Source organism: Eschrichtius robustus, chromosome 2 (assembly GCF_028021215.1).
Source record: "Eschrichtius robustus isolate mEscRob2 chromosome 2, mEscRob2.pri, whole genome shotgun sequence".
Classification (NCBI taxonomy): domain Eukaryota; kingdom Metazoa; phylum Chordata; class Mammalia; order Artiodactyla; family Eschrichtiidae; genus Eschrichtius; species Eschrichtius robustus.
This window is the reverse complement of record NC_090825.1, coordinates 100,778,172-100,798,924: the sequence shown is the minus strand read 5'-3', so window position 1 is coordinate 100,798,924 and position 20,753 is coordinate 100,778,172.

Genomic DNA, 20,753 nt, shown 5'->3' with positions numbered 1-20,753 from the left:
ACACTGTTCATTATTATTAGCTCGTTAACCAAAGATAGGAGAAGGCAGGTTTTTCCTTCTGTCAGAAACTTTGACTGCCTTAAGTTACTCATTTATTAATATTTCTAATCCTTGCCACAGATATTAGTAGGGAATTAACACACAGGTTGAATAAATCACTTAAAGCATGTATTAAGGAATTCTAGTTTCACAAATACTCTACTCAAAAAGAACCCCACAGTAAAATAACTATGGGAAATGTTATCTTTATGGTGGCGATTCACAATACATATTACCATGTTAAAGATTCTGAGAAGTCCTGCAGGAAAGAAACCAGTTTGTTAGCCAGTGTTTCTCAAATTTATTTTGCCACAAAAGTCTTTTTTTAAAAAATTTTAAATAGCACTTTTTATCCTGTTAAGCTTTTTTGTCTTCTTGGAAAACTCTGGAATATGACATATTAAGTAATTATCAATTCATAAAAATAAGATCATTTACAAATTACTTAAAGTATGATAGTGGTAGCATTTGTGCTGTAGGACACAGGAATACCTGAAACCCACCAATTTACTGCCTGCCTTGCTTCCAAAAAATTGCATGGTTAAATAGGGTCCTTTCAAAGGAAACGATTATTTCAGCTTCTAAATCATGTTCTCTTTCAGAAGGAAACAGAGATCTTTCTTATTTGTTAAGTAACTTGAAAGCTTTATATACCCCTAATTAAAATCTCTCCTCTCCTACATATTAGTTGTTTATAACATTCAGGATGAACCAGTCATTTTCTTCATGGTTCATTCATTTTGTATAATTGAAATTATTATGTTATACATAATAGCATAGCTTAAGTAAATTTCAATTAAATCTTAGTACTCACAGTGGGCAGGGAAAAACAAAACTGGTAATGAATGACTTGGAAGGATATATGCATGTATTTACAATTTGCTCCCAATAATTTGCTGTTTAAACTGTTGATAAGAGGCACCAACTTTGGAGAGAGAAAAAATAGCCACAAACCACAAGGTGAACCATCAATACAATGACCAAGAACATGTCTTTGCCAATGTTAGAAATACAATATTTCCAGTTCCTAATTCCTTTAAATACCAAGTCAAGCCAGAGTTCATGACACAACTGTATATAACAGGGACTAAGGACAAATGCAATGATAGAAACTATTAAGAGATAACTCCTCTTAAAAATGAATCAATAATGCTGGATGTTTATTCATGTATCTTTACTGAACTAATGCATACATTTGGAGCTTGAAAAATTTGGAGCCAATATTGCCAACCAGTCTTTTGCAAACTAGTGAATTATACCATTGTCATATAGCAAACCATTAGAATCAACCATTTTCAATTATTACGAGTTTTTCAGTGAGATGGTTTTAGGAAAAAAACTTTTATAACAATCTATAGTTGGGTTGATGCTGGGGCTAAGATTCATGGATATATAAACAATCTGATAGTTGTGATCACTTCACTTTTGTTTTAGGGCTCTTTGGTTTCTGGTAACAGGAATATATTTTAAACTTGATTACTCCAAAGAGGAATTTTTAGGCTTATGTAACCAAACAGAAGAGGGGCAAGTTAGGGTTTGCCTCAGGAGCAGAGATGGAACCAGGAAATCAAATACTATCAAGACCACATTATTGCTACCTTTTCTCTGTTTGTGTGTCAACTTCATTCTCTTAGTTTAGTTTCTCAATAAGGATGGAAACCTTATTGACTGCAGATCTGGGTACACACCAACATAGCTTGTTGATCAGAAAGAAAATGGCATTAGCCTGTTACTCAAGTGTGAAAATTCTAAGGGAAGGCATTTCATAGGCTCAGTCCGGGTCATGTGCCAATGTCAGTTCCAGTCATTGTGGATACTATGACAGGTCCAATTGAGTCAAGTTCTTTACCCTATTAAGTCACCAAAGTCAAGGAGACAGAGTCAAGTAAGAGGATGGCTGCTCCCATCCAAAGCACGTGACTGCATTTTTGGCTTCATGTGTGGGTATAAGGGGAAGGTGGGGCATGGACAATGATAACTCCAGAGGAAGGGGGTGAGTTATGATGGGTATTGTCAATGAAAAGATTACTGGGAGCCAGCAAGTCACTCAATTTATGTCCAGCAAAAAGACTAATAAAATCAGTATCTATAAAATTCAACTCATAACGTTTCCTTCCAAAATACTCACCCACCTGATTTCTGTTAAGAGAACCCAATATTCTCTGTATCTAAGGGCTGACTAATTCACCCAGAAAGAAGTAATGCCATCTTGCTCTCCCTTTCAAGATTATTCACCTCCCCTATTGGCAAGTCTGAACAGCATGATCACTCTCACCCTGCCTTCCATTTCACGAAGTCTTTAGTAGGGCATTTCAGGAGGGAAGCTCATCTTTACAAGTGCGAGAAGATCCTAGTTCCTTTTTATTCAACCAGTCACCTTGAAGTTGCAAAAAAAAAAAAAAAAAAGAAAGAAAAAAAAAATCCATCCAAAGAGGAAAACAAATAAGAAAAAGAGCCATTGTTTTAAGATTTTGCTCCTCCAAATGCTACCCATTCTCACTGACCCATCTACTATCCCTCTTCCCTGTTGTTTGTCTTTGACCATCAGTGAGAGACTCCATCTGGAAGGGATATCTTAGAGAGGGAACATTTCCTTCTTTATTTCTGTTAGTTGCATTATGCTTCTAACACATTTACAGTCCCTGTAGAGTAGGTATAATTCAATGGCAGGGAAAGTGGGGAATGAAAACCTCAGAGAAAAGCACAGCAAAATATTAGTGTTCTGGAAGAACTGCAGCTGTAATGAGAGGCTTGGGTGACAGTAATAAGTAGTCAGCTATACCCATCCCTCTCCCAATATTATCTTAGTGTTTTCACCGTTCTTTTTAATCCACAGTGTAGAAAAATTTACATGGGGTTGATGCTGGGGTGAGGCAGGAGTGGTGCACAGGTATGACAACTCATCCCAGATATTTCTGAACCTGAGTCCAAGAGCATCAGCAACTGGGTTAAATTTGCTTTGCAGATGAGGATGAGGTCAGAGGAATGGGATGGAAAACATACATGGTGCAACCTCTTCACTAATTTAGGCAACTAGCTCTCTGGAAAGTGACCTACAAAGTCAAGATATTCTCCAAGGCCTAGGCTGACCAGAGTTGCCTTTTCATCCGCAGGGAGTTATTCTGTTACTCTTTCAGAGTTTGAGAAGGTTTATCAGGAGCTAGGCACACATAACCTTATTTCCTGCCCCCTTCTCCCCAATTTTCTAAAAGGAATACTTTTGAGTATTAGAGACATGGAAAAAAATGACATTCTCCCCTTCTCTCTCATCATGTACAGGATTTCACAATTTAGCAACAGGGGGTCCTCTCTTAATGATCAACAAGAGGCCAATAACAGTGCTTTAACCTCAAACACTGGTCTCACTTGAATGTACTTAGAAAAAAATCTAAGAGTTAGACTTTGCCCTATCAGAGTATTTTAGATCTTCACTCAAAATCAATACTTCCATCCTGGTTCCACTGAAATCCTTTAAGTTAGTTGTCATCAATAAATAATTTTCATTTCCCTGCAGTAATTACTAAGGTAACAGTTCCTTAATATCATCAGATATCTAGTTAGCATTCAAATTTCACCATCTCATAATTTTTTTACTTTTATTTGTTTGATTCAGGAGCAAACAAGAACCACACATTGGCTTGGTTATTATGTGTTTTAAGTCTCTTTAAAATATATATATTTCCCTTTTATCATTCTTTATCTTGCTCTTAATGTGTGTGAAAAAATAGGTATTTTTATAGAATACCTACTGTCTCATAGAATTTTCCACATTCTAGATTTTGCAGACTGTATCCTGGTGGTGTCACTTAATACATTCTTCTGTTCCTTGTATTTCCTATGAAAAGTCAAATCTAGAGGCTTGTCCAGATGTAGTTTAGGTTTGAATTGGGAGAGCAAGAAGACATGATACATGGTGGTGTGTCCTTCATAACTGCATCATATGAGGAAGCCCAGGATGTCTCTACCATCTATCTTTTGGTGATGTTAAGAATGACTAGTGGGTTCAGTGTTGTCAGTCTGATCCATCCAATATAGAAGTTCCCATCAGATTTTCACCTACTCATTTTAGCAGCCATTATTGATCACTGCTAGATCCATTATCAAATTTTCAAAATAGGTGATTTTTAAATTTTTTTTTTAACTTTTTTTACTTATTCCTTCTTTTTAAAAAAATTTTATTGGAGTACAGTTGCTTTACAATATTGTGTTAGTTTATACTGTACAGCAAAGTGAATGAGCTATATATATATATATGTATGTATATATATATAAAATATATATATATAATATATATATACACATATATCCCCTCTTTTTTGGATTTCCTTCTCATTTAGGTCAAAATAAGTGATTTTCTTAAAAAAAGAACAGTGAGTATTCCATAATGGTATATATGCTTTTTTTTTTTTTTAATTAATTTATTTATTTATCCACGGCTGTGTTGGGTCTTCGCCCCTGTGCGAGGCCTCTCTCTAGCTGCGGCAAGTGGGGGCCACTCTTCATCGTGGTGCGCGGGCCTCTCACTATCGCAGCCTCTCCTGTTGCGGAGCACAGGCTCCAGACGCGCAGGCTCAGCAATTGTGGCTCACGGGCCCAGTCACTCCACGGCATGCGGCATCTTCCCAGACCAGGGCTCGAACCCATGTACCCTGCATTGGCAGGCAGATTCTCAACCACTGCGCCACCAAGGAAGCCCTGCTTTTTCATTTGAATTGAACTGTTTGTTTCTTTCATTAATGCACTTTATTAAATTAAATAACATTTAACATGAAACTTGATAACTGATCTTTTTTTTCTTTTTCTTTTAGTAATTTGAGATAGTTTTGGAACCTTATAAAAGACATTCAAGGTGCTGTGCTCTTTCACAAGAAAGGCCAAAATGTTGTTTTTGGAGCTGTTTTTCTCATGTGCGTGTATATTTTTCTCCCCTTAATGTCAAAGGTAATTTTAACCTTACACAAGTGATCTGTTGACTTGAAATATCATGGGAAAACTTTGACCTAGAACATTTTCAAAGAGGATAGTTACTGGAAATACAAAAAAGCTAAGGACACTTGGCAAGGAGGTTATATTACTTGCTTCAAATCTCTACACAAGTACATAGCTTTCTCCTTCCTCAAATTTTTCAAATTTTAAATTTGGTTTCTCAATTTCCTGTAAACTAAATTTCAAGAACTTTAAATGACATTCAAGGCCTACCTTTATCTCACCCTAATTCTCCACTTTATTGGTTTCATATCTACTACTTTTGTGCATTGTCTTCTCTGGCCAAACTAGACAACTGACTATTCTCCTTACCCCTCTTGTCTCTCCAGGAGTTAAGTACTTCCTGGGGTACACACAGGGACTTCACTTCTCTATTAAGGTGTTTGGTTTTTTTTGATAGATTCACATATATTCATGCTCTCTTACTAGACTTGTAGTGGACAGCTACTCTTTCTTGGCTAACACCATGTCTTCCTACTATTTAAAAGAAATTAGCACCCTGATTTCCTTTTGGGGGAATACTTCTCCCACACTGCATTGTTAATGACGGTATCCTACACCAAGCAGGACACAGCTCCAGGTCCCAAGCTCGATGAATTAAAGGAGACTTTCTCCCTAAAATTTTAATTATCAGCAAAGTGACTAAAAGACTGATAATGGTTATAAAGGATTAACTGGCAGCCAGATGAGTTTCTCACGAACTAATAGCTATTATTTACTGAGTGCTTGCCAAAGAACCCTATATACTATGTATAGACTCCTATTTGCAAATATAGCAGGGCTAGGTCTTAGTATTTATTTTGTTGTTTTCAGGGTATTTCTTACTCTCTTTTCTTTCTCACTTATCCTCAATTTGTCATTTCTCTACTCCCAGTTCATATTCACTCAGGAACAAAGATTCAAAAAAAACTTACCCCTGAAGTGCCAGATGAGTTCTTTTCTTTTCTTTCTTTTTTATTTTTTTTAATGAATTACAGAGATTTATGTAAGAGTTCCTTCTCTTTCCCCCATAAAACACACACAAAACACTTCTGAAAATCAGCAAACAATCAGTCACTCAAAGGTTTTTCTTTTTCTGAATTTTATTTATTTTTTTATACAGCAGGTTCTGATTATCTATTTTATACATATTAGTGTATATATGTCAATCCCAATCTCCCAGTTCATCACACCACCCACCTCCCCCTGTTTTCCCCCCTTGGTGCCTATACGTTTGTTCTCTACATCTGTGTCTCTATTTCTGCCTTGCAAACCAGTTCATCAGTACCATTTTTCTAGATTCCACATATATGTGCTAATATATGATATTTGTTTTTCTCTTTCTGACTTACTTCACTCTGCATGACAGTCTCTAGGTCCATCCATGTCTCTACAAATGACCCAATTTCGTTCATTTTAATGGCTGAGTAATATTCCATTGCATATATGTATCACTTCTTCTTTATCCATTCGTTTGTTGATGGGCATTTAGGCTGCTTCCATGACCTGGCTATTGTAAATAGTGCTGCAATGAACAGTGGGGTGCAAGTGTCTTTTTGAATTAAGGTTTTCTCTGGGTATATGCCCAGTAGTGGGATTGCTAGGTCATATGGTAATTCTATTTTTAGTTTTTTAAGGAACCTCCATACTGTTCTCCATAGTGGCTGTATCAATTTACATTCCGACAGTGCAAGAGGGTTCCCTTTTCTACACACCCTCTCCAGCATTTGTTGTTTGTAGATTTTCTAATAATGCCCATTCTAACTGGTGTGAGGTGATACCTCATTGTAGTTTTGATTTGCATTTCTCTAATAATTAGCTGCTCATTGAGCAGCTCTTCATGTGCCTCTTGGCCATCTGTATGTCTTCCTTGGAGAAATGTCTATTTAGATATTCTGCCCATTTTTTGATTAGGTTGTTTGCTTTTTTAATATTGAGCTGCATGAGCTGTTTATATAATTTGGAGATTAATCCTTTGTCTGTTGATTCGTTTGCAAATATTTTCTCCCATTCTGAGAGTTGTCTTTTCGTCTTTATAGTTTCCTTTGCTGTGCAAAAGCTTTTAAATTTCATTAGGTCCCATTTGTTTATTTTTGTTTTTATTTCTATTACTGTAGGAGGTGGGTCAAAAAAGATCTTGCTGTGATTTACATCAAAGAGTGTTCTTCCTATGTTTCCCTCTAAGAGTTTAACAGTGTCTGGCCTTACATTTAGGTCTTTAATCCACTTTGAGTTTATTTTTGTGTATGGTGTTAGGGAGTGTTCTAATTTCATTCTTTTACATATAGCTGTCCAGTTTTCCCAGCATTGCTTGTTGAAGAGACTGTCTTCTGGATTGTATATCCTTGTCTGCTTTGTCATAGATTAGTTGACCATAGGTGCATGAGTTTATCTCTGGGTTTTCTATCCTGTTCCATTGATCTATATTTCTGTTTCTGTGCCAGTACCATATTGTCTTGTTTACTGTAGCTTTGTAGTATAGTCTAAAGTCAGGGAGTCTGATTCTTCCAGCTCTATTTTTTTCCCTCAAGATTGCTTTGGCTATTTGGGGTCTTTTGTGTCTCCATACAAATTTTAAGATTTTTTGTTCTAGTTCTGTAAAAAATGCCATTGGTAATTTGATAGGGATTGCATTGAATCTGTAGATTGCTTTGGGTAGTATAGTCATTTTCACAATATTGATTCTTCCAAGCCAAAAACATAGTATATCTCTCCATCTGTTTGTGTCATCTTTGATTTCTTTCATCAGTGTCTTATAGTTTTCTGAGTACAGGTATTTTACCTCCTTAGGTAGGTTTATTCCTAGGTATTTTATTCTTTTTGTTGCAGTGGTGAATGGGATTGTTTCCTTAATTTCTCTTTCTGATCTGTTGTTGTTAGTGTATAGGAATGCAAGAGATTTCTGTGCATTAATTTTGTATCCTGCAACTTTACCAAATTCATTGATTAGCTCTAGTAGTCTTCTGGTAGCATCTTTAGGATTCTCTACGTATAGTATCATGTCATCTGCAAACAGTGACAGTTTTACTTCTTCTTTTCCAGTTTGTATTCCTTTTCTTTCTTTTTCTTCTCTGATTGCCATGGCTAGGACTTCCAAAGCTATGTTGAATAATAGTGGTGAGAGTGGACATCCTTGTCTTGTTCCTGATCTTAGAGTAGATGCTTTCAGTTTTCCACCATTGAGAATTATGTTTGCTGTGGGTTTGCCATATATGGCCTTTATTATATTGAGGTAGATTCCCTCTATACCCACTTTCTGGAGAGTTTTTATCATAAATGGATGTTGAATTTTGTCAAAAGCTTTTTCTGCATCTATTGAGATGATCATATGGTTTTTATTCTTCAATTTGCTAATATGATATACCACATTGATTGATTTACATATACTGAAGAATTCTTACATCACTGGGATAAATCCCACTTTATTATAGTGTATGATCCTTTTAATGTTTCGTTGGATTCTGTTTGCTAGTATTTTGTTGAGGATTTTTGCATCTATATTCATCAGTGATATTGGTCTGTAATTTTCTTTTTTAGTAGCATCTCTGTCTGGTTTTGGTATCAGGGTGATGGTGGCCTCATAGAATGAGTTTGGGAGTGTTCCTTCCTCTGCAATTTTTTGGAAGAGTTTGAGAAGGATAGGTGTTAGCTCTTCTCTAAATGTTTGATAGAATTCACCTGTGAAACCATCTGGTCCTGGACTTTTGTTTGTTGGAAGATTTTTAATCACAGTTTCAATTTCAGTGCCTGTGAGTGGTCTGTTCATATTTTCTATTTCTTCCTGGTTCAGTCTTGGAAGGTTATACCTGTCTAAGAATTTGTCCATTTCTTCCAGGTTGTCCATTTTATTGGCGTAGAGTTGCTCGTAGTAGTCTCTTATGATGCTTTGTATTTCTGCAGTTTCCATTGTAACTTCTCCTTTTTCATTTCTAATTTTATTGATTTGAGTCCTCTCCCTCTTTTTCTTGATGAATCTGGCTTAAGGTTTACCAATTTTGTTTACCTTCTTAAAGAACCAGCTTTTAGTTTTATCGATCTTTACTATTATTTTCTTTGTTTGTATTTCATTTATTTCTGCTCTGATCTGTATGATTTCTTTCCTGCTACTAACTTTGGGTTTTCTTTGTTCTTCTTTCTCTAGTTCCTTTAGCTGTAAGGTTAGATTGTTTACTTCAGATTTTTCTTGTTTCTTGAGGTAGGACTGTACTGCTATAAACTTCCCTCTTAGAACTGCTTTTGCTACATCCCATAGGTTTTGGTTTGCTGTGTTTTCTTTGTTATTTGTCTCTATGTATTTTTTAATTTCCTCTTTGATTTCTTCAGTGATCTCTTGGTTATTTTGTAGCATATTGTTTAGCCTCCATGTGTTTGTGTTTTTTACTATTTTTTTTCCTGCAATTGATTTCTAATGTCACAGCGTTGTGGTCAGAAAAGATGCTTGATAAAATTTCAATTTTCTTAAATTTACTGGGGCTTGATTTGTGACCCAAGATGTGATCTATCTTGCAGAATGTTCTGTGTGCACTTGAGAAGAAAGTGTAATCTGCTGTTTGCAGATGGAATGTCCCATAAATATCAATTAAATCTATCTGGTCTATTGTGTCATTTAAAGCTTGTGTTTCCTTATTAATTTTCTATCTGGATGATCTATCCATTGGTGTAAGTGAGGTGTTAAAGTCCCCCACTATTACTGTGGTACTGTTGATTTCCTCTTTTCTAGCTGTTAGCAGTTGCCTTATGTATTGAGGTGCCCCTATGTTGGGTGCATGTATGTTTATAATTGTTATATCTTCTTCTTGAATTGATCCCTTGATCATTATGTAGTGCCCTTCTTTGTCTCTTATAGCATTCTTTATTTTAAAGTCTATTTTATCTGATATGAGTATTGCTACTCCAGCTTTCTTTTGATTTCCGTTTGCATGGAATATCTTTTTCCATCCCCTCATTTTCAGTCTGTATGTGTCCCTAGGTCTGAAGTGGTTCTCTTGTAGACAGCATATATGTGGATATTGTTTTTGTATCCATTCAGCAAGCCTGTGTCTTTTGGTTGGAGCATTTAATCCATTCACATTTAAGGTAATTATCAATATGTATGTTCGTATTACCATTTTCTTAATTGTTTTGGGTTTGTTTTTCTAGGTCCTTTTCTTCTCTTGTGTTTCCCACTTAGAGAAGTTCGTTTAGCATTTGTTGTGGAGCTGATTTGGTGGTGCTGAATTCTCTTAGCTTTTGCTTCTCTGTAAAGCTTTTGATTTCTCTGTCGAATCTGAATGAGATCCTTGCTGGGTAGAGTAATCTTGGCTGTAGGTTCTTCCCTTTCATCACTTTAAATATATCGTGCCACTCCCTTCTGGCTTGCAGAGTTTCTGCTGAGAAATCAGCTGTTAACCTTATGGGAATTCCGTTGTATGTTATTTGTCATTTTTCCTTTGTTGCTTTTAATAATTTTTCTGTGTCTTTAATTTTTGTCAGTTTGATTACTATGTGTCTTGGCATGTTTCTCCTTGGGTTTGTCCTGCCTGGGACTATCTGAACTTCCTAGACTTGGGTGGCTATTTCCTTTCCCATGTTAGGGAAGTTTTTGACTATAATCTCTTCAAATATTTTCTCACATCTTTTCTTTCTCTCTTCTCCTTCTGGGACCCCTATAATGAGAATGTTGGTGCGTTTAATGTTGTCTCAGAGATCTCTTAGGCTGTCTTCGTTTCTTTTTATTCTTTTTTCTTTATTCTGTTCCATGGCAGTGAATTCCACCATTCTGTCTTCCAGGTCACTTATCCATTCTTCTGCCTCATATATTCTGCTATTGATTCCTTCTAGTGTATTTTTCATTTCAGTTATTGTATTGCTCATCTCTGTTTGTTTGTTCTTTATTTCTAGGCGTTTGTTCTTTAATTCTTCTAGATCTTTGTTAAACATTTCTTGCATCATCTCGATCTTTGGCTCCATTCTTTTTCCGAGGTCCTGGATCATCTTCACTATTATTCTGAATTCTTTTTCTAGAGGTTGCCTATTTCCACTTCATTTAGTTGTTTTTCTGGGGTTTTATCTTGTTCCTTCATCTGGCACATAGTTCTCTGCCTTTTTATTTTGTCTATCTTTCTGTGAATGTGGTTTTTGTTCCATACGCTGCAGGATTGTCATTCTTCTTTCTTCTGCTGTCTGCCCTCTGGTGGATGAGGCTATCTAAGAGGCTTGTGCGAGCTTCCTGATGGGAGGGACTGGTGGTGGGTAGAGCTGGGTGTTGCTCTGGTGGGCAGAGTTCAGTCAGACTTTAATCCACTTATCTGCTGATGGTTGGGGCTGAGTTCCCTCCTTGTTGGTTGTGTGGCCTGAGGCGACCCAGCAATGGAGACTACCCGGCTCTTTGGTGGGGCTAATGGTGGTCTTTGGGAGGGCTCACACCAAGGAGTACTTCCCAGAACTTCTGCTGCCAGTGTCTTTGTCCCCGCAGTGAGCCAAAGACACCCCCCGTCTCTGCAGGAGACCCCCCAACACTAGAAGGTAGGTCTGGTTCAGTCTCCTATGGGGTCACTGCTCCTTCCCCCTGGGTCCTGACGCGCACACTACTTTGTGTGTGCCCTCCAAGAGTGGAGTCTCTGTTTCCCCCAGTCCTGTCAAAGTCCTGCAGTCAATTCCCACTAGCCTTCAAAGTCTGATTCTCTGGGAATTCCTCCTCCTGTTGCTGGACTCCCAGGTTGGGAAGCCTGAGGTGGGGCTCAGAACCTTCACTCCAGTTGGTGGACTTCTGTGGTATAACTGTTCTCCTGTTTGTGAGTCACCCACCCAGCGATTATGGGATTTAATTTTATTGTGATTGCACCCCACCTACCAGCTCATCGTGGCTTTTCCTTTGTCTTTGGATGTGGGGTATCTTTTTTGGTGAGTTCCAGTGTCTTCCTGTCAGTGATTGTTCAGCAGTTAGTTCTGATTCCAGTGTTCTCGCAAGAGGGAGTGAGCGCATGTCCTTCTACTCCATCTTGAACCAATCTCCAGATCGTTCTTATAGGCGTACTTGTAGGACTGTTTTCTCTGGCTTCAAAAGAACAAATAAAACTGCAACTGGAAAAAGAAAAAGAAAGGTAGAGTGGGAATTCAACCTGATGAGGAAGATGGTTAGAAAGAGGAAGGATTAGAACTTTCAGAGTTTCGGGGAGCAGAATGAAAGTTTCTCTGATTTTTTACCTACAGGTAACCTGTCATTCAACAGTCCTGAATACTTGTGGGTCCTCCTGGAGAAAGGGGTGAGGGAACTTGGATACCTTACATGAAGATGAGGAGAAAAAACAAACAAAAAACACCCTTACTGTAACCGCAATAAAATTGGAATAAAATGAATGGGAAATTCCACTATAAATGAGGCAGAGGCAGAATCAATGTTAATTTTATTTCTTCCTTTCCTGTTAGCTATACCTATTGTATTTCTTTTATTTCTAACTACACTGGCTTCAACTTTCTAAAACAATGTGAAGTGAAAATGTAATAATAGTATAATGACAGCCATCCTTGTTACGTTTCTAACTTCCAATATTTCTCCATTAAATGTAATATTGGCTATTGGTCTAAGATACCCATTTTCACATTAAGAAATTAAACTTCTATTTCTAGATTTTTTAAGTGCTTTGTTTAGAAATGGACAGATTAATGAATCTCTTGGGGTTTTAATGGGATGAAAAAAGATTTTTTATTGGTCTTACTGGAATGATGCTTTTAGTCAAATTCAGTTCCTATCATTTGATTAACCATGGTAATACTGAACAACACTAAAAAATATAGAGAAGTTGGTTTGTAGTATTATTTGACATTTTCCCATTCACATTTATAAATGATTCAGCTCCTCCCACTCCCCATAATATAATCTTTGTTAATTTTATTACCAAGATTATCCAATCTTCCAAAAAATATGGCAGCATGATGTAGTTGTTAACAACACAGGCTATTCAGTTCACATCTTAGCTTCACCACTTACTGGCTGTGTGACCTTCAACAAGTCAAGTGACCAACAAAGATTAGGGTGATAGAACAGAATGTAAATTCTATAAACCTTCATAAGGTAGAAATGGTATAAATAACAAACAGTGAGAAGGGAAGAAAAAGCAAAGAAAAATTTGCTAGTTTTTCATATTTTTATAGCTGGGTCAAAATATGTAATTGAAATCAGATAAATATATCCATCTGCCTATTCTTAGATTTATTAGTATAAAGATAAACCCTAAGAAAGATAATATCACTGACTAATAGTCAGTAATGGAGGAAAGAATGCTGAAAGGAAGAAGAACAATTTAATTTAATCATTATTCAGAATATACTGTCTAAAGCAAGTCAACAAATATGGACAATTGGCTAAATCAAATACACCACCTGTTTTTGTAGATACAGTTTAGTGAAATACAGCCACACCCATTTGTTCACATATTATCTATGGCTGCTTTTGTGCTACAACACCAGAGTCAAGTGGCCACCAGAGACTTTATGGGCTGCAAGGCCTAGAATATTTACTCTCTCACTTGTTACAGAAAGTGTTTGATGACCCATGTTCTAAAGCAATAGAGTATTAAGTATGTCTGTGTACATATACGATTACAATGATAAAGATAGCCTCTATTAAAAAAATTCAAATATTTCATATCATACAAGAATCATTGACATGCACGAAAGTTGCCTAGAAAGAATGACAATGTAACTGACAGCTGACTTCTCAATAGAAACAAAGTCAGAAAACAATGAGATATTTTCATACTAATGAAGAAAATAATTATTAACCAAGATTAGTTACCCTGCTAGAATGTCAGTTGAGAATGAGACTGAAATAAAGACATTATTCTAATAGACAAAAACTAAGAGGGCTTACCACTAACCGATCTTCACTATACAATGTTGAAAAACGTGTACCTAGGAAAGCAGGAAAATGATACCAGAAAGAAGGTCAAAGACAAAAAAAAAAAATTGGTCAACAAAGAAATTGGTAAACATGTGAGTAAATCTATATAAACATTAACTGTATAAAACAATAATGATAATGTCTAATTTGGAGATAAAGTTAAAAGGCAGAACTGAAATTTTTGACACAAATGCATGCAAGATAAAAAAGTGATCAAAGAGTTAGGAAGCTTATGTATTGTTTAGTAGGCTGGTAGAGTTACTGAGGTTAATTTTAATTTTTAAAAATATTCACTTTAAATTTTAAAGGGTAATTACCAAAAGAAATTCCAAAATAGCAGAGAAGGAAAATAGGAAAAACATCTGAAATGCAATTGGAAAAAGGTAGGAAAAGAGAAAACAAGTAGCCTAGAAATCACAATGTATCAGAATCTTTGGTATACGGCTAAAAGACCACACAAAGAAAAAACTGAATACCTTACTTAGGTAAACCATTAACTAATCTAGAAAAAAGTATAAAACATAAATACACAAAATAAAAGACTGAACTCACCCAAATTTGTAGAGGTAATTTTAAAAATCAAGAGATTACATTGTTTAGCTCTGCAAATAAAATATATATCATGGATGAAATGGTTACTTTTTTTTTTTGTGGGTGCCACACTGTGTGGCTTGCAGATCTTAGTTCCCCAGCCAGAGATGGAAGCCAGGGCCCTGCAGTGACAGCACTGAGTCCTAACCACTGGACCGCCAGGTAATTCCTGAAAAGGTTACTTTTTAAGAAAAATATAAAATTGAGTTCAGGTGAAAATCTAAATAGATAAATTAATATAGAAAAAATAGAGAAATACACCAGGCAGAAATGGTTTTTTTAGAATTATTCCACTAAATCTTTAAAGAACAAAAGAGAAAAATCACATAGTAACTTTCAAAAATGCTTAAAAGGCATGTGTTAAAACTCAACATCCATTCTTGATTTAAAAAAAATATGTTTTAATAAGAGGAATAGATCATAACTTCATAAAACATATCTTTCTAAATCTAAAAGTCAACTTCATGCTTAAGTGAAAGCACTAAAAGCATTTCCATTAATGTCAGGAATAGACAAAGAGGTCCACTTTCAGTGTTATTATTTTATGTTGTATTGGAGGTACTAGCCATTCTACTTAGGTAAGAGAAATAGAGTTACAAAAATTAGGAGCAAGTAAAATGATCATTATCTGAAGAAGGTATAATTCTGAACCTGGGAAGATGGAGGAGAAACAGTGGAGTAACTATTAAAAAAACAGTGAGAGTTTTGTAAGGTAGCTGAGAAAGTTTTAGCCTTCATATATACCAACAATAACCAGTTAGGAGGTTAAAAATTAGATATCATTTATAACATGAACAAAATCAAATACCTTATTTGGAAAAAAAAAATCAAAGTCAAAAGACAAATGACAAAATGGAAATTCTTTGCAAATCATGGTAGGCACAGGGCTTATTTCACTAACATATGAAGAACTCCTACAAACCAGTAGCAAAAAGACTAAGAACCCCAAATAAATATGGTCAAAAAATAGGTCACAGAAAATGAAAATACAAATGGCTGTGCTAATTGTTTTCATTTTAAATTAATTACAGTAAACTTCAAATGAGCTTCTAATGCTGCCTAGTAATCATACTGTTTCTTATTTCAATTATTTTCATACTTTTTCTCCAGCATTAATTCATACTTTCTCCTCTATAATCAAACATTACCTTCTCTCCCATTCTCATCTCCACTGCTACCATCCAAGTCCAAGCCATTCTATCTCTTACCTGGATTATTCTAATAGCCTCCTAACTGGCAGCTTCAGGTATTCAACTATATGAGTCATTGATATGCTGAAAAAACTTGTATATATCCATGATTAGTTATTCAATAATAATATTTATTCAAATATTTATAGAATATGTATTTTAAAAGCAAATATTTAACTGAGCACTACCATGCACTTCTATGAATGTCACAGAAGAAAAACCAAGCAAAGAGGAAGGAATAATCACTTGGTTTCTAAGGGAAATCAGAGAAGCTCTCCCTAATAAGCTGACATTTGAACAGAGACCTGCAAAACTGAGGGAGGGAGCCTTGCAGATATCAAAGCGGAGAAAATAAATTCAAGCACTAAAGTAAGAAAATTCTAAGCATTAGTAATGTAATTATAGAACTCACTAAAGTAAAAAAATTCTAAGCATTGATAAGGCAATTATAGCATTACAGGCCTTAAAAATTTGATAGGGCTTGCAAACCTCTCCTTTATCACAGGTGGTACCTATGATTCAAAAAAAAACAAAAACAAAATCAGAACTAGTTCACACCTATTTTAGACCTAAGTTAAACTGGTTGTTGTTGGTATATGTGAAGACTACGAACTCCCGTCCATTACAGAGAGCGCTAAGCTAAACACTGAATATTCATACCATGTTTAGTTTAAAAATAAACACAAATAATCCTCCTCCATTCATTGACCCTCTAAGTTTTGGCTGTCTTTACTGAAAAACATCCTTTCAATTATATCCTGAAGACAGCATGGAGAATGACTTTCTTTCAAAACAAGTTTTCCCTTGAGGAGAAACACATGTTCAAAGTACAAACAACATTCCAGTATTCAACTTAAGGCTACTTAATTTCTGCATGATGATGTCATACTTAGACTACTGAACTTGCTCCTGTTCATATCATTTCTTCTACAGTTCTATATTTTAGGCCCATCCATAGAAGCAGACCCATCATTTTATACAACTAGAGAACAACAGTAAGAACATGTTTGAAACACAAATACCTCCCAGGTTACAAAAAAATTCTAAGAATAATCAGAATTAATATCCCAAGACAATTTTTTAAAATAAAACTTAGAAGCTGATTTTAAAATTTGTTTCTAAAGAAAAGACAAAAGACTTGCCAAGAAAATTCTGAGAAAAAAAATTATGCGTAAACAGGGCTACTGGGTATCTAAGGAAAATACAAAGCTATAATAATTTAAAATGTAATATCTGATCAGAGAAACAGATAAGCAGAAAAGAGAGAGAGCCTAGGAACAATGCTGTGCTTATATGGTGACATTTCAAATCAGTAGAGAAGGGATGACCCAACTACTCAAAAATAGCATTAAAACCATATTCATTTCAGAAAAACTAGAATAGTTAGATCCCAACAACATATCATATACTTATTAGCTGCAGTAACAGATAACACTCTAAATCTCAGTGACATAACCAAATACTTATTTCTTACTCATGTGAAGTTCAACAGGTGGCTGGGTAGGGTTGTGGGGATCTGTTCCATGCCACCATGCAGGAACCCTGGCTGACAGAAATTTCACCATCTTCAAAATCTATCTTGCAACGTTGCCCAAGATGTCAACATCTAGCTGGAAAACAAAGAAAGAAACGTGGAGATTGCCTGGAAAGTTCTGTGGGGCATGTGAAAATCATATAATCACTTTTAGCCATATTTGGTTACCTAAGTAAAAGAAGAAATAGATTAAGTGAACACCTTATAGCCAATTTCTAACATAGTATGTCCTTGTGGTTACCAGGTGCCCTACCACATAGAGCACATTCCCTCCTTCCCTAAGTGAGACAAGCCAAAATTCCATCCAGTTATTGCAACCAGCTCAATGCCCAGGATCTCTGAATAATGCATGGTTCTTTCCACCAGTTCCGGATATGGCCACTTGAGGTTCCAGTGACACTTGCACCAGCAACAGATGTTAGAAATCTCTCTACTGCCAGCAGGCCCAATTTATCGTGGTGAAGCAAGGACAGGACAGTTGTAATAAAAACTGCCATCTGGTAAAGGGAACATGGGAGACACACAGAAGGCGATGGTCTATAGTAGTTATGACATCCTTCTGGCAGGTGTTTTGAGGTCCCTCTTATCTGGCAGTGGGACATTTTCCTGATTTCAGTTTTTCTATCTGGAAGAAACTACTTATTCAATGTTCTTCAAAGCTCTGGATCTACCTTTTTGGAGGTTTTTTGGTTCATTATTACATTTGATACAAATGATGGGGATCTTGCCCTCTCTGGGGGCCTTTACAGTTTTTGCAACCCATTTCTTTCCTGAGCAAGTTTGGGAGCCCCAAAATACTAGTAATGATAGAACATTTGAAGGCTATTGAAGTCCAGTCTTGCAATTTCTTTGGTATTACAAAAAAAGCAGATTACTGTTTTTGAGGGAAAGGTATCTATTCAGTCACATATGCTGATAGCACCCCCAAAGGTCTTTCCTAAATATAATTCTCAAGCCTGCCTTATTTTTTCCCTCATTTGCCAACATGGCTTAAAGTCATCATGTTTAGGAGGAAATGCCACACCCTTACTTAGAACTGTGTGGAGCCAGAAGTCTTAGTGGGCATTTGTCCATAATCTCTTATTATTTGGGGCTAGAAGCCATGGCTTTCTCATCCTTTTACTTTTTTTTCTTTTTTTCTGCTTTCAAACTAACAAGTTTTTGCTACATCCCATTTCTTGTTTTTTGTAGCACTTTGATAAATGCAGGTAGTAACAATCAACATTCACTACCAACATTCCATTCTCCAGCCTCTCTCCGTACTATGATGTCAGTAAGCATGTGGTCCACCTTCCAAGTAATTGTAAATGACCATTTAAAATATTGTTTTGTTACTGCATGCAGAAATCTCCAGTTTTATAGCCCTGGATATTAGTTTCCATCTTGACTGTATGGTGGACCAATGCCAAGAATTTTGGATTTTTGTTACAGTAGCATCCTTCTTCTAGCAACAATTTCTGCATCAGAGTAATACCTTGTACTATCAAAAAACAAACAAACAAACAAAAAAGCCCAAATTCTCAGTGGTTTTACACAATAGATGCTTGTTTGATGATAACTTAAGTCCAGTTGGCTTAAGTGGAGGAAAAGGTGGATAACTATGGTTTTCACAGTGATTGACGTTCCCACATTGATGGTTCTTTCTTCATCTTAAAAACGGGGTCCTCTACTGTCTCCCTGGGAACTGACACCCAGCTGAGGGACAAAAGAAGGGTGGAGGAGAGAAGAGGATTTCATGGGCCAGACCTGGAAGTGGTTTACGTAATTTTCACCCATATTCCAATAAGTAATTCTTGTCACATGACACCAACCTAACTTCAGGAGAGGCTGAGAAATGCAGATTCATTGTAACTAATTGGTTTAAGCAGTTTGCCAATTGGGGTAAATTCCAGAAAGATTAAGGCCTAAAGGTAAACATAAACCTATACAAGTACTAGAGGAAAATATAGTAGAATTATTTAGGGCTGTCAAGTACTCAAAAGGGTATGGGAGTTCCATGGGCCTTCACTGGGCACTCAGGAGAAAGATGGGGGACAGAGCAAAGATAAGAGAAAACTTTCCTTGATGGTGCAGACCTGAAAGAGGAGAGGTTACTGTTACAGGAAGGACACAAATACCCACCAGGATCCTTCTTCCCTACTAAGAAAAAAGCCTTAAGCCACGGTAAGGTCATCAAACAATTAGCCAGGACACAGGTATAAAGACTCACTGTGGCTTGGAAGTGTAAAAGGGAAAACAAAAAACAAAAACAACTCTGTATCCCTGGGAAAGGTCAAGAAGCCATCCTTCATCCAGATCTCCTAACTTGGGAAGGAGCAAGAAACTCTCCCAAACAAGATTCACCATGGATGCAATGAAAGTTTAGCTGCCACAAGGAAGAGGGGCAGGATCTTTGTTCAGAAAGCCACAATACCAAGATCCAGTCATAATGTTTAATAATGAAAACCACAGAAAAAATTTTAAAGTATGAAAACTACAGAAAAAATATTTAAATATCAAGAGCTCAAATAATTCCTTCCATGAGTCCTTTTTTGAGGAATGTACTAGAAAATGAACTTCATCCAAACAAAACATAACTGGGAAAACTTCAGCAATTTAGCTTTAATATACTTAACTGCAAATCTAAGGCTAAAACTAAGGTGGGGATAAGGGCAGAATAATATGTTATATAATAATGTTCAATGTTACGTGTTGTATGTTCCAATGACGTTATATTAATGCAATTAAAAATTGGAAGGGAATGCAGATGGAAGAAGGAAAGTAGAATAAACCCATTAGCTGTGATTTAGGCAACAAGCGATACTTAAGGGATGTCATTAAAAATGGACAATACAGATTGTGAATAAAAGAATAAGGGACTAAAGCCATTAAATAAAGGTATAAGCACAAAGATAACCACCAGAAATACTAACCTTCCTAAGTGCCAAATTTAGGAATTTCTTTTTTAAAAAGAGAACGCAGCAAACATTATGAAGAGGAACAAAATAAATATAATAATTACAGTATAAGATAATCTGACAGAATTGAAAGCAATCATAATCATCTTATCAACAAATGTGAAAAGGTTTATTATATGGAAAGATTTTCAACCTGGCTCATAAAGACCCAACAAAATGCTCTATTCAAGAGACACATCTGAAACAGAATGATTCAGAAAGACTAAAAATGAAAGGATAGTCAAAGGTATTCCAGACAAATGGAAACACAAAGAAAGCAGGGACAGCAATATTTGTATCCAAGTAGAAAACAAATAGTAGGGTAAGATTTTCTAACTATGATCCCAAATCTATATGCAAAAATGAAATAATAGGAAATAAAAAGAGAAACCAGTACATCTGATTACATATAAGTGGCAGACAAACAACATGATAGAAATGTAAATGACATAAATAAAATCAAAAGACAACTGACAATGGATGGACCTAGAGATTATCATACTAAGTGAAGTAAATCAGAGAGAAAAAGACAAATATCATATGATATCACTTATATGTGGAATCTAAAAAAATGATACAAATGAATTTATTTACAAAACAGAAACAAACTCACATAC